The sequence below is a fragment of the Octopus bimaculoides genome, chromosome 1, assembly GCF_046866305.1.
Source record: "Octopus bimaculoides isolate indiv1 chromosome 1, ASM4686630v1, whole genome shotgun sequence".
In the NCBI taxonomy this organism is placed as follows: domain Eukaryota; kingdom Metazoa; phylum Mollusca; class Cephalopoda; order Octopoda; family Octopodidae; genus Octopus; species Octopus bimaculoides.
This window is the reverse complement of record NC_142928.1, coordinates 60,562,442-60,576,014: the sequence shown is the minus strand read 5'-3', so window position 1 is coordinate 60,576,014 and position 13,573 is coordinate 60,562,442. Positions and strand designations below refer to the sequence as shown.

Sequence of the window (13,573 nt, the reverse complement as noted above, 5' to 3'; positions counted from 1 at the left end):
ACACATACATTAAGACGGTAAACTGGTAGATTTTTCTACCGCACCGAGCAAAATGATTAGGGTAATTTCTTTTTCAAATTTAGGTGAAGAGTTTAAGTACAACAGGATCGACTTTGCCTTTCATCAGTTTGGGTCGATAAAAGAAGTACTAGTGGACACAGGGATCAATGAAATCGATTTTGAGAAAGCCGGGAACAGATTCAACATCTGCATCGACATGTTACCTTATACGGAGACGAAGCTAAATGCTATAAAGTGAACGCTTAATTTATTTTTCAACTCTCTCTCTCTCCATCTCTTCCTCTCCTTCTCTCTCTCTCCATATCCCCCACTCTCTCTCTCTCTCCATCTCCTCTCCTCTCTCTCTCTCTCTCTCTCTCTCTCTCTCTCACTCTCTCTCTCTCTCTCTCTCTCTCTCTCTCTCTCTCTCTCCCTCTCTGCTGATATTGTCATCCTTGTTGAGTTTTATGTTTTAAACCCATAAGCAGTAGTCTGCAATTTCAGAGATGTTGCGAGCTACGCAAAATGTAATACTGTTCCTGACAACGTTCCTCATCAATTTGCCATAGGATCATCTTTTGCAAAAAGCTCCCATTGCAATAAGTTTGGACTACCTTTTTACTTCATTGACAGCATATTCTGTTTTACGAAACTCTAATCAGATGCATATATACCTATAGGCATACATAGTTATTTTCTTTCTTTCTTTCTTTCTTTCTCTCTCTCTCTCACAGACACATACACATACATCTACGCATACAATTTTCATATTAAATCACAAACACACGCACATAATTACACACACACACACACACTTGCACCCAGAAACACATATATGTAGTTCATGCCGACTATCATACACGCGCACACTCACATTTGCTTGCGTGCGGGAAATTATATATACTCTAGGACTTCTTAACGTGTTTCAACATGTTTCATATCAAGCAATAATCGAAATCGTGTGGGCGAAAGGGTTTATATTTATAATATTGAAAGGTTTCATATTCATAAATTCAAAATAAAAGTAACTATTTTCCTTTAGGCACATGACCAGCAATTTTTGGGTAGGGTTTAGTTGAATACATCGACCCCACTACACAACTGATACTTTATTTTATCGACCCCCAAGCATATGTAAGACAAAGTTGATATAACTGGTATTTGAACTCAGAACGTAAAGAGTCGGAATGAATGCTATAAACCATATTTTTCCTTGTTCAAATGATTCTGCAAGTTCACCACCTGAGTAATAATTTTCATAAATTCGACACAAGGTCAGCAATTTTAGGGGAAAGGAGTTCAACTGATCCTTATTTTAACGACACCGAAAGGATGAAGTCAAATATGACCTCAACGGTTTTTGAAATCACAGCGTAAAGAGCCGGAAGAAACGCTACTATGTATTTTGTCCGACTCGATAAGAGTTCTGTCAGATCGCCTCCCTAATGAAAGTAATTCTTTCTACTATAGACACAAGGCCTGAAATATTCGAGAATGCTACATTTTGTCCGGCGTCCTGACTACTCTGCCACCTCGCTGCCTAATAACAACTGTTACAAATAATAATAGAAACAACGTTTATAATGCATCCCTACTCTTTAAAATGAGAAACTGCAAGCACTCCTGATAATTATTTTACATTATTTACATTTGACAGATATTTTCCCTCATCTTGTTTGTTGTTAACACAACGTTTCGGCTGATATACCCTCCAGCCTTCATCAGTTGTCTTGGGGAAATTTCGAACCTGGTTTCTCATTCCTAAGGTATTTTTCGATGTTATTTATTATTATTATTATTATTATTATTATTATTATTATTATTATTATTATTATTATTATTATTATTATTATTCAGGTCAGTGCCTGGAAACAACTCGGAATCTTGGGGTTAGTAGCCCGCGCTCTTAACCACTACGCCATATGTATTTGACAACGTGTATGTGTAGATGTGCATGTTTGAATGTGAGATCTATATGTTTGTGTAGACCTTCAGCAATTCGAAACACTCATACCGTTTGCGTATGCAATAGATATATATTATATTTAAGATATTAGAAACACTACATTTCGGACATAATCCATCATTTCAACGGAGATAACAACGTTAAATTAACTCTCCTAGTGCAACGGTTTCTAGATTTATCATTTATCATCCACTTCCATAAAATCTATGGCTAATAGCGGTTATTCTTTAGCATTTCATTTTTAGCTGGATCTCGGTTAGTAGACATATATTTTTGTTTTTATATAACATTTTCATGAAGCTTTTTTTCATATGATAAGAATACTCTACATGCTTACATCTTTTTCATCTTTTTATGTGGTTAAACTTTATTTTGTGATAACCTTGTAAACCTGTTTTTCTTCCTTTTTCTTGTATAGAACTCTATATTTCAATCTGCCACTCAGTAACTAGAATAGATTCAATTAACATTAGCCCTAATCGCAAAGCTGACTTACGTGCATACAGCAGAAATCCATACAAGTGTCATTATTTTCAATATTAATATTTCTTTCAGTCGGTTTATATTTTTTGAGCTGTCACTGCATTGCAAGCACAGCTGTAAACGCCTTGGCTTCGAGAAAGAAATCCATGCAATGTGTGTGTGGGTGGGAAATCTCTGGCAATGTTTTCTTTCCTTCTATTTAACTGGTATTTGCGATCATCCATTTCTTACATTATTTACATTTTGTTATATCTGGACTACTTCTTGAGATTTTATGGCTTCGCATGATTGTCCACTTTCGTTTGCCTTGAGCATCTTTGTTTGTGGTTATTTTTTCTATCTATGCTTCTTACTAAACTACTTCTATAGCTGATGCTCTCGGCGTGACATTTGATATTTATTTTATTTTTATCAAGTTTCGAAAGTAAGGGTCAAAACGTTACTTTTTCTCAAAGGTTCATTACTTTTATATCACTTTTTAAGATTCGGCTAGAAACTCTTGTTCAGGCACTCTTAGATTTTAATTGTTTCTTTTATGCTATACTGCAATATTTTCCGTACCATCTTTTTCTCATTTCGTTACTAATTTAATAGAGACCGAATGTTTTTTTCCCTTATCTTTTTTGTCTTTTTCTGTTGATTACTTGCATTTTAGTATCTCTAAATAAATGGTTCTGAGAGAATACCTACTTTCCACTGTAAGCACATTTCCATATATTTAATTTAATTTGGTAATTGTGTTCATTTTTATTAAGCCTCGGACGCCGATATTTTCTTTTGTATTTTTCTGATTTTTTAAAAATTCATATTTGACTATTTACTAACATACACTTTAAAAAAAGAAAAATGAAAAGAAAAGATAGGGCAAAGCAGCCGAAGTCGGAAGGAGTGGGGCGTTGAGCCACATATCCCAAAACACGGAGAATGGCCAACGACACTTGCCGCAGTAGCCACCCAACCTTGTGGGGCTCATTTCTCCAGCGGGCGGCAGCTATCCTTATTTTGCGGAGGAAATCGGTGGTTCGGATTCCTAGAACACCTAACGTCTCGACGGCAACCGACACAAACTGATAGCGGTCGGCCAAGCACTTGTACTCATCGATTTTCCTCCACTTGTGGCGCATGTTGTATAATCAAGTTTCTCTATGTGAACAAATTTAGTTGATCCATAGGAATATCTTTTACCATTTTATTTGTTTCTATATTAATTCTCTCAGGCTCATGACCTTCTACTATGTAAAACTACAGACACCTTTATATACACTGTAAAGTATACATTAAGAATAGCAACAAAACAGCAACAACAACAGCACGTATAACCGCAACAGAAACTTTAGAAACAGAAATATCAATATGACTAACATCAACAGCAAATTTGACAGTAGTATCAACGGGGGAGAGGGATCGAAGAATAATAATATCCGGAAGATATTCCAACCCAATATTCCCTCTTTCAGTGACCCTATTTTCCCCACTCCTGCATGCACAAACACGGACATACACACTCAGGAAAAAATGCTCTTGAGGCGTCCAAATCGGAGTTTTCCGGCCATATCCATTGTGAGGAGGGAGAAGCGCACCAAAAGCAAAAATAAACTAAATAACTGAAAATATCAAAATACAAAGCAGCACCAACTCTACATCGGCTTCAAACAATGCTAAGTCCACAACAAGTACACAATAACTACACCTCCATCTACACTAACATTAACGAAAAGCAAACACAAACGAAACAACGAAGACACGAGAGGTGAACTAGCAGTCAAACACAGCAAAAATCAATACCAACTGAGTACACAAATCTTTTGACAACAACAAATTGCACCCACTTCCAGCTTTGTGCTCGTAAGCAGGAAAAATAAGAACTCCTGTCTTACATAACACATAGAGATATAGAGTTAGGGAGGGAGGATCTGAAATTGGAAAGACTGCCGAGAGACAGATATAGGGAAATGAGAGGAGAAAATACTTCACACGATGTTGGAAGTCATGGTCTCGAACAGGATACCTCAGGTTTTCTCAAAGGAAACTCACACAGAGAGTGGATTTTGATACACCCAGTTGTCTACAGCAAAGCCATTTTCAAATGGCATGCGTTTCTTCTTTCTTTCTATACTATCAGCAGGGCATTTTTACGAGTGGGTTGCATAAATGCATGTCGTTCAGAGTCAAACAGGTGCAGCGGGTGGGGGCCACTCGAAGACCACAGTCCACTATGGATTTGATGATCATAATCAAGATATAGATTTACCACACACGTCCTATGACAGCTATTTTAGATGGTTTTGAGACTAGCACATCTCTTAGTCGACTTGGAATGGGAGGTGAACCGAAGTGTTTCAGAAAAGTCTGCTTATCATGATACGATCCGTCTTCCCGGACGTGGACAAGATGATGGTGATTCTGGACGTGAACAGTAGCAAAGTTGATGACTTCAGATTAGAACTGTCTCCACTCTTACCGAAGCGAAGCGACCATATTTCTTCAGCGTCTGGAAGCGTTTCTTGAAATGTTCTTCTATTTATTGTTGGAGACAAAAGACACGCTATTTTGGAAGCACGTTTGGGTTAAGTGGTGCTAGCTAAGAGAGGAAGAGAGAGAGAGAGTGAGAGAGAGAGATGCAAAAACAAAGCAGACCTGTTCAAATATTTCTAACCCACTGGCATCAACTCACTGGATTTTCCGAATGTGCCAATGTGAACATGAACAAACAGCATCGGGTCATCCAAATCGCATCTAAACTGAATTTACCGTGGTTCACCCGACAGAGATTGAATGGTATCCAAAATTCAAGCAGGCTGGTTTAACAGAACAAAGATTTGTGATCTGTACGGTCGACGTGTATAGACTACCTAGACAGGAATCAGGGTACTGGAAAATGAACACGCCTTTTCCGGCGTGCCAAGTTCACAGAGACCAGAGAACTAGTTAATAGTGATTTAATGGAAGTAATCAACAACTGATAGTGCTTATTCGCAAAAGGGAAAGTGCGGGTTGAGAGGAAAGGGCTGTCCCCTATAGATTTGTTGCAAGGTGAGTGAATGTGGCGAGGATAGCTCAAGTGAGTGGGTTTCCTCTAAGGTGGCTGTTGAATGATAAAATAAATACCGTAGTCGATAAAATAAGTACCAGTTAAGTATTACGTCAATGCAATCAACTTCTCCCACAAAATTGATTGCTTTGTGCTAGTATTGTTGTTGTTAAAATAGTCATTTTTATTGTTTTTGTTCCTGCTGCTACTGTTGTAATTGTGTCGTTGGTCATATTATTATTAATAATTTTTGTTTGACAACGTGGCCTACTGTCAGAATTGTTAGCACGCCGGGCCGAATGTTTAGCGATATTTCATCCGTCTTCACTTTATCTGGTCAAATTTCACCGAGGTCCACTTTGCCTCGGTGAAATAAGTACCAGTTGAGTACTGAGGCCCATGTAATCAACATACCTTCCACCCCGAAATTGCTGGCTCTGTGCCAAAATTTGAAATCAATATCTTTAGTTTGACTGCATTCATCCAGACCATCAAAAGATACTTGTGTTCTTTTAAGTTTTGCATTTTGTGTCTTATTTGTCCCGTAGGAAATATCTACACGTTTTATCTGGATAATATTACATAGAAACTAAACTGCACTAAACTGTGATTTCTTTTTATGATAACCTCACTACAAGATCGTTTCCGTGTTAAACAATTGTTGTTACAACAGAAGCAAAAACTTCGTAATGTCATCTTTAAAAACGTGGTTTTCTATGATGGATTCATAAATTTTGTTGGTTGAAGGAGTAAGAGTGAGAGAAATGCAAATAATTCGAAGAGCAATAACGACTCTACAACATATATATAAAAAGACAACAATAGCGTCATGGAAACAGCCACTAATGTTGCCGCCATAGAAACCAAGATCATTGACGTCACTGTCAGTGTAACTGTTACCGCTACAGTTTTGACGTCACTGCATAGATAAAAACGATTCACATTGCCATTTACAGCAGAAGCAGGTACAGGTATCAAGAAGCAGCATAAGAGACATTATAAACAAAAACAACGGAGATAAATGAAAACAAAAGATAACATGAACAACGCTGGTCTTATTGTTCGCTAAAAGTACTAGGTGACTGCAGGTAGCCTGTCTAACTCACAAAACCTATTCTTGAAAGATCGAGCAGAAATAGCAGTTCTCTTGAGCCTTAGTGGGGCACTACTACCAGAGCGTCGTATCTGTCCCCCAAAAACGAATGACCTGGTTAAAGTACATACACTTTTGCTTCTAGTGAAAAGAATATATTTCGCAAGTTGGAAGATCCGTCTGTTATCAAAATTCACTCTATGGTGATCTCTGTATACCATGGCTAACGACGCATAGGAATATACTGAGGCAAATGTATCTACAGCCGTTATAAATAACGCATAGATATGTATTGAAGCTGAGGGATTTGCAAGCCCTATTAATGATGCTTAAGAAGAGATTGCTGAACCTTCGAAACGACTGTAACGGTGAATAGCAGTGCTCCCCTGTTTTGCCCCATACACAGCTCACCTTTTAAGCTAGGTCATGAGCAAATTGAGCTGGGGATTTGTAATGCACTTGGTACACTCAACCTGCTGGACAATATTCTTGACAGAAATTCGACTGTTGCAGTCTATAATGAGTTACTGCGTATAATCTCGACGATAGATTGCAGGCGACCATGGGTATCGACGAGAGCATTAAAATAGTATCCATTTCTGAAAAAAAAGTCTAGGGATAAACAACAGCTACGACAAGTCGTATAGTCCTATAATAAAGCATTGCTTGTTTAGATCAATCTCTACACAGAGAAATGCTAACTGCCGAACCTTCCGAAATGCCGCCGTGTGAAGTAACAGTCCAACATGACTCGTTATGTGTCCGCACATTGTCAACCTGTAGCTAATGCAGAATAATTGCTTTCATGTGTAGGAGAGAACCGACAGGCAGCCAAGTCTATGGTGACGAATGCTTCACTATTTTCTCTTAGCTAGGAAAAGTGGTTAGTCGTGCACTGCCTGTTGATTGTAATGAAGGAAGTTGTATGATCGACGTGGTTAAATGTTTTGAGCACTGGCGACTTTTTTAGTAAAAGGGTATATTGCAGAAGTGGTGAGGTAAAATCTGACTATGCGACTGTGGAAACTGAAAGCGTTTTTATACCATTAATGCTGCAGGACTTTGTAAGCTCTTCTCCCAAAATACCTTTGTTTGGTTTCCCTCCTGTTGGGAGCTCGTATGTTTTTGTTGACGATTAACTATTATTATTATTATTATTATTATTATTATTATTATTATTATTGTTATTATTATTAGTGAGAGAGCAGTGCATGCTGTCAAAGTAACACTAGCGTAAATTATACGTAGCTCAGTATACCCATCATGACTACCCGCCTCATAAAAGGTATACCAGGCACATGGTTCATAGTCATATGTGCGCGGCATGGTGTTCCCATATGAAGATAAAGAGCGCATGATCTTGTAGATAGGGCCCAGTTAGAATTTAGAGTCGAATAGCCCATCCTGGACAAAAGGTTCCTGAATAAGGGTTGTTTAAGGTTGTTAAACGAAACACCCATGTTTTTAGAAGTGAATTTACTCAAACTCCAAAGAACTCCTCTCAACACCTGGCTATGATGCTCCCCACTACTTCTGCTCGTGATCAGAGATGCACATATCGTCAGCCACCAAGGGATATGCTCATCTGGTTAAGGTCTAACAACTGGCAAGCAGATCTGTGGTATTAAGTAGAATATTTGCTGTAGCCCATCTTTTATGCCAAGACAAAACAATGTACATGATAACACTTCCAGTCAGTTAAGATCAGAAACCATGAGAGCCACTGCCTGGTACTGTATTAGGGTATTTATTATTATTATTATTATTATTATTATTATTATTATTATTATTATTATTTTTATTATTATTATTATTATTATTATTATTATTAAAGTGAGCTGGCAGAATCGTTACTACTCCGTATCAATAGCTGCATCAGCAACAGCAGCAGTAGCAGCAACAACAATAATAAAACGTCAGTAACCGATTTAGTTTTACTGATATTATGCGGGCCTTCAATGAAAGTTAAATCTAAATTCTTTGATTTACTAAGTGAACAGATAACTCTTCATAAGATTTAGTATAGTCTTTAACTTAAAATAATATCCATAATCCTATCACTGTATTGGTATATTATATTCGATTATGCATGTAAAGATAATGGAAATATATCTTAGAAGTTTATCAATTCTAAAACTTCTTGTTCTCATATTAGTTTCTAATGTTATATCCAGTGAACTAGCACTTATGCCACAATGCAATTGCATGTAATAATAATGTCAGTGTGTTTTCTATTTCTTTTTACAGAGAATGTCATCTCTTACCGGTTGCTTGAGCAATAAAAGAAATGTGTCTACTGTTATGATCATCTTGTTTTGTTTACTTGCCATTTAATCAATATTTCTGCAAAGCATTCAGATCCATCACTTTGAATATGCCGGCTCTCGTTCGCTTACCTACTGACGTAAGATCTATTAAGTCAAGATAGTGCTTAATGTGTAGATTACTTAGAATAACATAATGTAACAAACACAATCCTCACATTTAAGTACATTTATTTAGAATCCAACGGAGCAGCGGAGCTTCTAATTTGTTCATTTAATTTGCTAGAAGTAACAATCGAAACTTTATCTTATTTCACCACCCAAAAAGGCGAGTGCGCACTAGACAATTTTGTTTAGATTTATTATATCTTAATAAAATATCGAATGCTTAGAAATGGTAACCTTTTGCTTATAAGTATGCTCGACAATTACTGATTTGTGAGCTCTAAGCAACAAGAACAAGAACAATATGTACTCATTGACTTGCTGCTTCTATAAACATGGCGTTATTTTTATTCGTATAACCTAGATTTAAGTATTGGTTTCAAAATTTGGTACAAGGCCAGCAATATAGGGGTGGGGGGTCAGTTGATTACATCGACTCCAGTGTTCAACTGGTACTTATTTTATCGAGCTCGAAAGGATAAAAGGCAAAGTTGACTGCAAAGGAATTTGAAATCATAACGTAAAGTCGAACGATATGTCGCTAAACATCTCGGCCGGCCTGCTAACGATTCTGCCAGCTCGCCGTCTTGACCAAGTTTTTGATATAAAAGATTAACTAGGACGAGCACAAATCAGTTTCATATTCTTCCTCGCATTGATATACTAAATGCTGCAACTGTATTGGTGTAATGTTCTACAAATATGTTCCTGCAGCAGTTGTACTCAACTGCACTTCTTAGAACTTTTTAGCAAGAGTTTTGACACAAGTGTATCATAATACAAAAATTTGTGACATAATGTCATATAACATACTATGTATATAACTTCTGACCATATTGCTAAGCACACTGAATTCCTCTCTAATAGTTGATTGAATCTATCCCCTCTGTGATTATGGCTGTGTTGTCTCAATATCAAATATACAACCCACTTAAGAATTCTTCTGTTGTATTGCACTCCCCACATTCCTTCTCCAAACTTTCAGTTATGTTTAATTATTTATTAACCTTCACTTGCCTCAAATAAATACTAACAGATCAGAGAGGAGTTTCAAAGAACTATGACAAAAAAAACATACCTGTTAATTGAGATGATTGTGCCTCCTGATCGAAATATCCCAGGAAAAGAATTTGAAAAACGGTCGAAATATAAGTATATGGACATTGAGATATCTAGGATGTGCCACTTAAAAACTAAAACAATCCCTGCTGTGGGTGCCCTGGGAATGATTCAGAAAGGTAGTGACAATTCTTTTGACCAGATCCCCAAGAAACCAACAAAACGGGACTCAAACAATTGAGCTAATATCAACCGCCCAGTCCGTCTAATATATACATGCCTTAGGTCTCTGGTCGAGACCCGGTTAGAAGATCATACAAATCATTCGGAAATTAATAATAATAATAATAATAATAATAATAATAATAATAATAATAATAATAATAATAATAATACATCGACCTCAGTGGTTAACTGGTACTTATTTTACTTATGAAACGACATTAGATATATTTATTAAAAATGTGAATAGTACTCGGAATTGGGCGAAATTGGAGGAAAGTGTAAAATTACGATCGAAAACATTTTTATCTTTACTGCTGGAGGATAATTAGGAAAGAGAGTAATATCGGTTTCAAGTTTGGTGCCAGGCCTGCAATTTGGGGGAAGAGGTAAGTTGACTACATCGATGCCAGCACTCAACGGGTATTTATTTTATCGAACCCGACATTATGAAAGGTAAAATCGACTTCGGCGGGATTTGAACTCAAAACATAATGCATTTTACCCGGTGTGCTAACGATTCTGCCAGCAATTTCCAAGAAAGGTGGTTAGTTGATACTATCCAGGTTAGTACTTCATTGGTACTCAGCTTTATCGCTCTTCGGAAAGATGAAAGTCAAAGTTGACCTCAGTGGGATTTGAACTCAAAATGTAAAATGCCAGAACAAATGCCGCAACGAAGGAAATGAACAGTAGCAGCCAGCAACAGCGGTAGTAGTAGTAGTAGTAGTAGTAGTAGTAGTAGTAGTAGTAGTAGTAGTAGTAGTAGTAGTAGTAGTAGTAGTGGTAGTAGTAGTGGTAGTAGTAGTGGTAGTGGTAGTAGTAGTAGTGGTAGTGGTGGTAGTAGTAGTAGTGGTGGTAATAGTAGTAGTAGTAGTAGTGGTAGTCGTAGCAGTAGTAATAGTAGCAGTAGCAGTAGCAGTAGTAGTATTAGTAGTAGTAGTAATAGTAGTATTAGTATCAGTAGTAGTAGTAGTAGTAGTAGTAGTAGTAGTAGTAGTAGTAGTAGTAGTAGTAGTGCAAAAAAATTGTTCTACTATTTTCGTTATTATTACTATGCGTGTGTTACGGAGACATTATTGCAAAATACCAGCAGAGGAAACTGTGAGGAAATGTTGAAAGGTGAAGCACGTCAGAACTTGGATTGAATCAATATTGTGTTTAATAATATAGGTTGTTGCTTGAAGATTTCTGATAATAAAATACCTGAATGTGTTCTTGGCGAAGACATCTGCAAACAATAGCATTTAAATATCATTATGATTCTAATACAGGAAATATTCTCTCCACGCCACCAGAATTAGTGGCATCAAAATCTTCAGAAAGACAATGGTCTTACAATTGAATAAAAAACTGATTCTTTGACACGTTAACCACGTAAAATACTGTTATTATTTTCCGCTAATACCTTGTCGCATCAGTATTTCATTTAAATTTGTTAAATCATTATAGTTAAAAAAATCCTTATAGATGTTATATCTTTATAGATAAAAAAAATGTATGATTCAGCCATGTGTGTGTGGTGCGTGCGTGTGTATTATGTTTCTCTGTGTGTGTGTGTGTATGTGTGTGAGTGTATATGTATACACCTGTGTGTTAATATATATGTGTGTGCGTGTGTGTGTGTGTGTGTGTGTGTGTAGTTAAGTCTACGTCCGGTATAGAGTAACCAATGGTTTCGCATTCACAAAAGGCTTAGTCCATGGATGTCTCGTCAGGCTCTAAAGCCGCTGCAACTACTACCGGCTTTAGGGTCTGGCGAGACGTTCATGAGACTTACACTTTGAGGATGCGAAACCATTTGTTACTCTATGACTGGACATAGACTAAACTGCATATAAATATTACTCTATGCTTTAGATTGTGCTCCATTTTCGGATATATGATACATTGATGATAGATAGATAGATAGATAGATAGATAGATAGATAGATAGATAGATAGATAGATAGATAGATTGATAAATCTGATACACCTAATTTATCCCGGTAAACTGAAATTGATATGTAGAAAGATGCCCAAATTATTTCACTGAATCGTGAGTGGCGTTAGAGTATTTCAATTGATGTCTAGATTGTGGAGGTGAATATTTCCCACATTTAACCCATTGTTTCAGAATGTGTGTCATGGAGTATAAGTATGTACATAAGAGTGCTATATGTCTCGCTTGAAGCAAATACAGTTAGCTTGGTTCAAATGACTTTCACTGCTTTCTAATTTGGTAATATATCAATAACTATGAAACCAACAATCATAATGACAACTAGGATCGTAGAAGTACATTGATGTACTTAATTCCTAATATTTGAAGTAGTATATCGTCATGACAGGAACTGTCAGCGGATGAAAGAGAATTTTTTAAGCGTCCTTTTCATAAGATCATCGGTATTCCGTCTCTTCTTATGACTAATTTCTTTATAATATTACATGCTTAACTCTTATTGTAGTTAAAATCAAATATATTGTTTATTTCCTATATTCAGAGAAGGCGACAACGACAGCGCTTCACTGATAGTTAAGTTCAGAATGATCAACAGAAATCCCTTTAAATTCAGCAGGAATCAAATTAAAAACGTATATAATATATTTGTTATTTATTACTAACAAATAGCTCTGAAACTAACTGTGGATCAGAACAATTCTAAATATATTTTCCATCGACGTTTTTTCACGCAATGTCTTCTATATGAAATATATTATTGATTTGCTCCGTTCGCACAAGATTATAGTTTCATACAGAATGGACATCATGGATTATTGAATCAGTGATGCTCAGGGCGAGATTTTAACTCAGATGTCTTAGAAAAAGACATACATAAAGAGTTTTCGTTTGGTGAATTTCTTTTTTTTCCACTCCATAATATTAATAATGTTTCTAAGATAATGAGGGTCGGCTGAAAAATCCATAGCCTGGTATGTGACTAAATGAGGTTTATTTTTCAGCATAACCTCCCCTGTTGTCCACACACTCCTTCTATCGCTGTTGCAGTGCTTCGATTTCATTGATGAAGAAGCTTGCATCCAGTTGATAAAAGAAGTTATCAACAGCAGAGATGATGTCATCGTCACTGCGAAACTGGTTTCCAGTCAAGTGCCTTTTCATGTTGGTTAACAGATGATAGTTAAATGGGGCCAAATCAGGAAAATAGGGAGGGTTATCGAGCAGTTCTAAACCATTGAAACCAAAGACTTGTGTGGTGTAGCATTGTCCTGATGAAACAAGTTACTTTTCGTCGGTTTTACTGGGAGTTTAGTCTTGATAGCCTCTCGTAACAACTTCAGCAAGTTGG

At 36.7% G+C, this 13,573-nt stretch overlaps 1 protein-coding gene and 1 long non-coding RNA gene across 3 annotated transcripts in view; one reads left to right on the top strand and one right to left on the bottom strand.

Annotated features, from left to right (window-relative positions):
- The window catches only part of LOC106871356 (sodium- and chloride-dependent transporter XTRP3), a 200,902-nt gene that overhangs the window by 153,090 nt on the left and 34,239 nt on the right, over nt 1-13,573 (bottom strand). The window lies entirely within an intron of this gene.
- LOC106876329 (uncharacterized) lies at nt 5,942-8,875 on the top strand. Its single transcript, XR_001410231.2, has 2 exons — nt 5,942-7,637; nt 8,821-8,875. It is a non-coding gene; the product is annotated as an uncharacterized LOC106876329 (long non-coding RNA).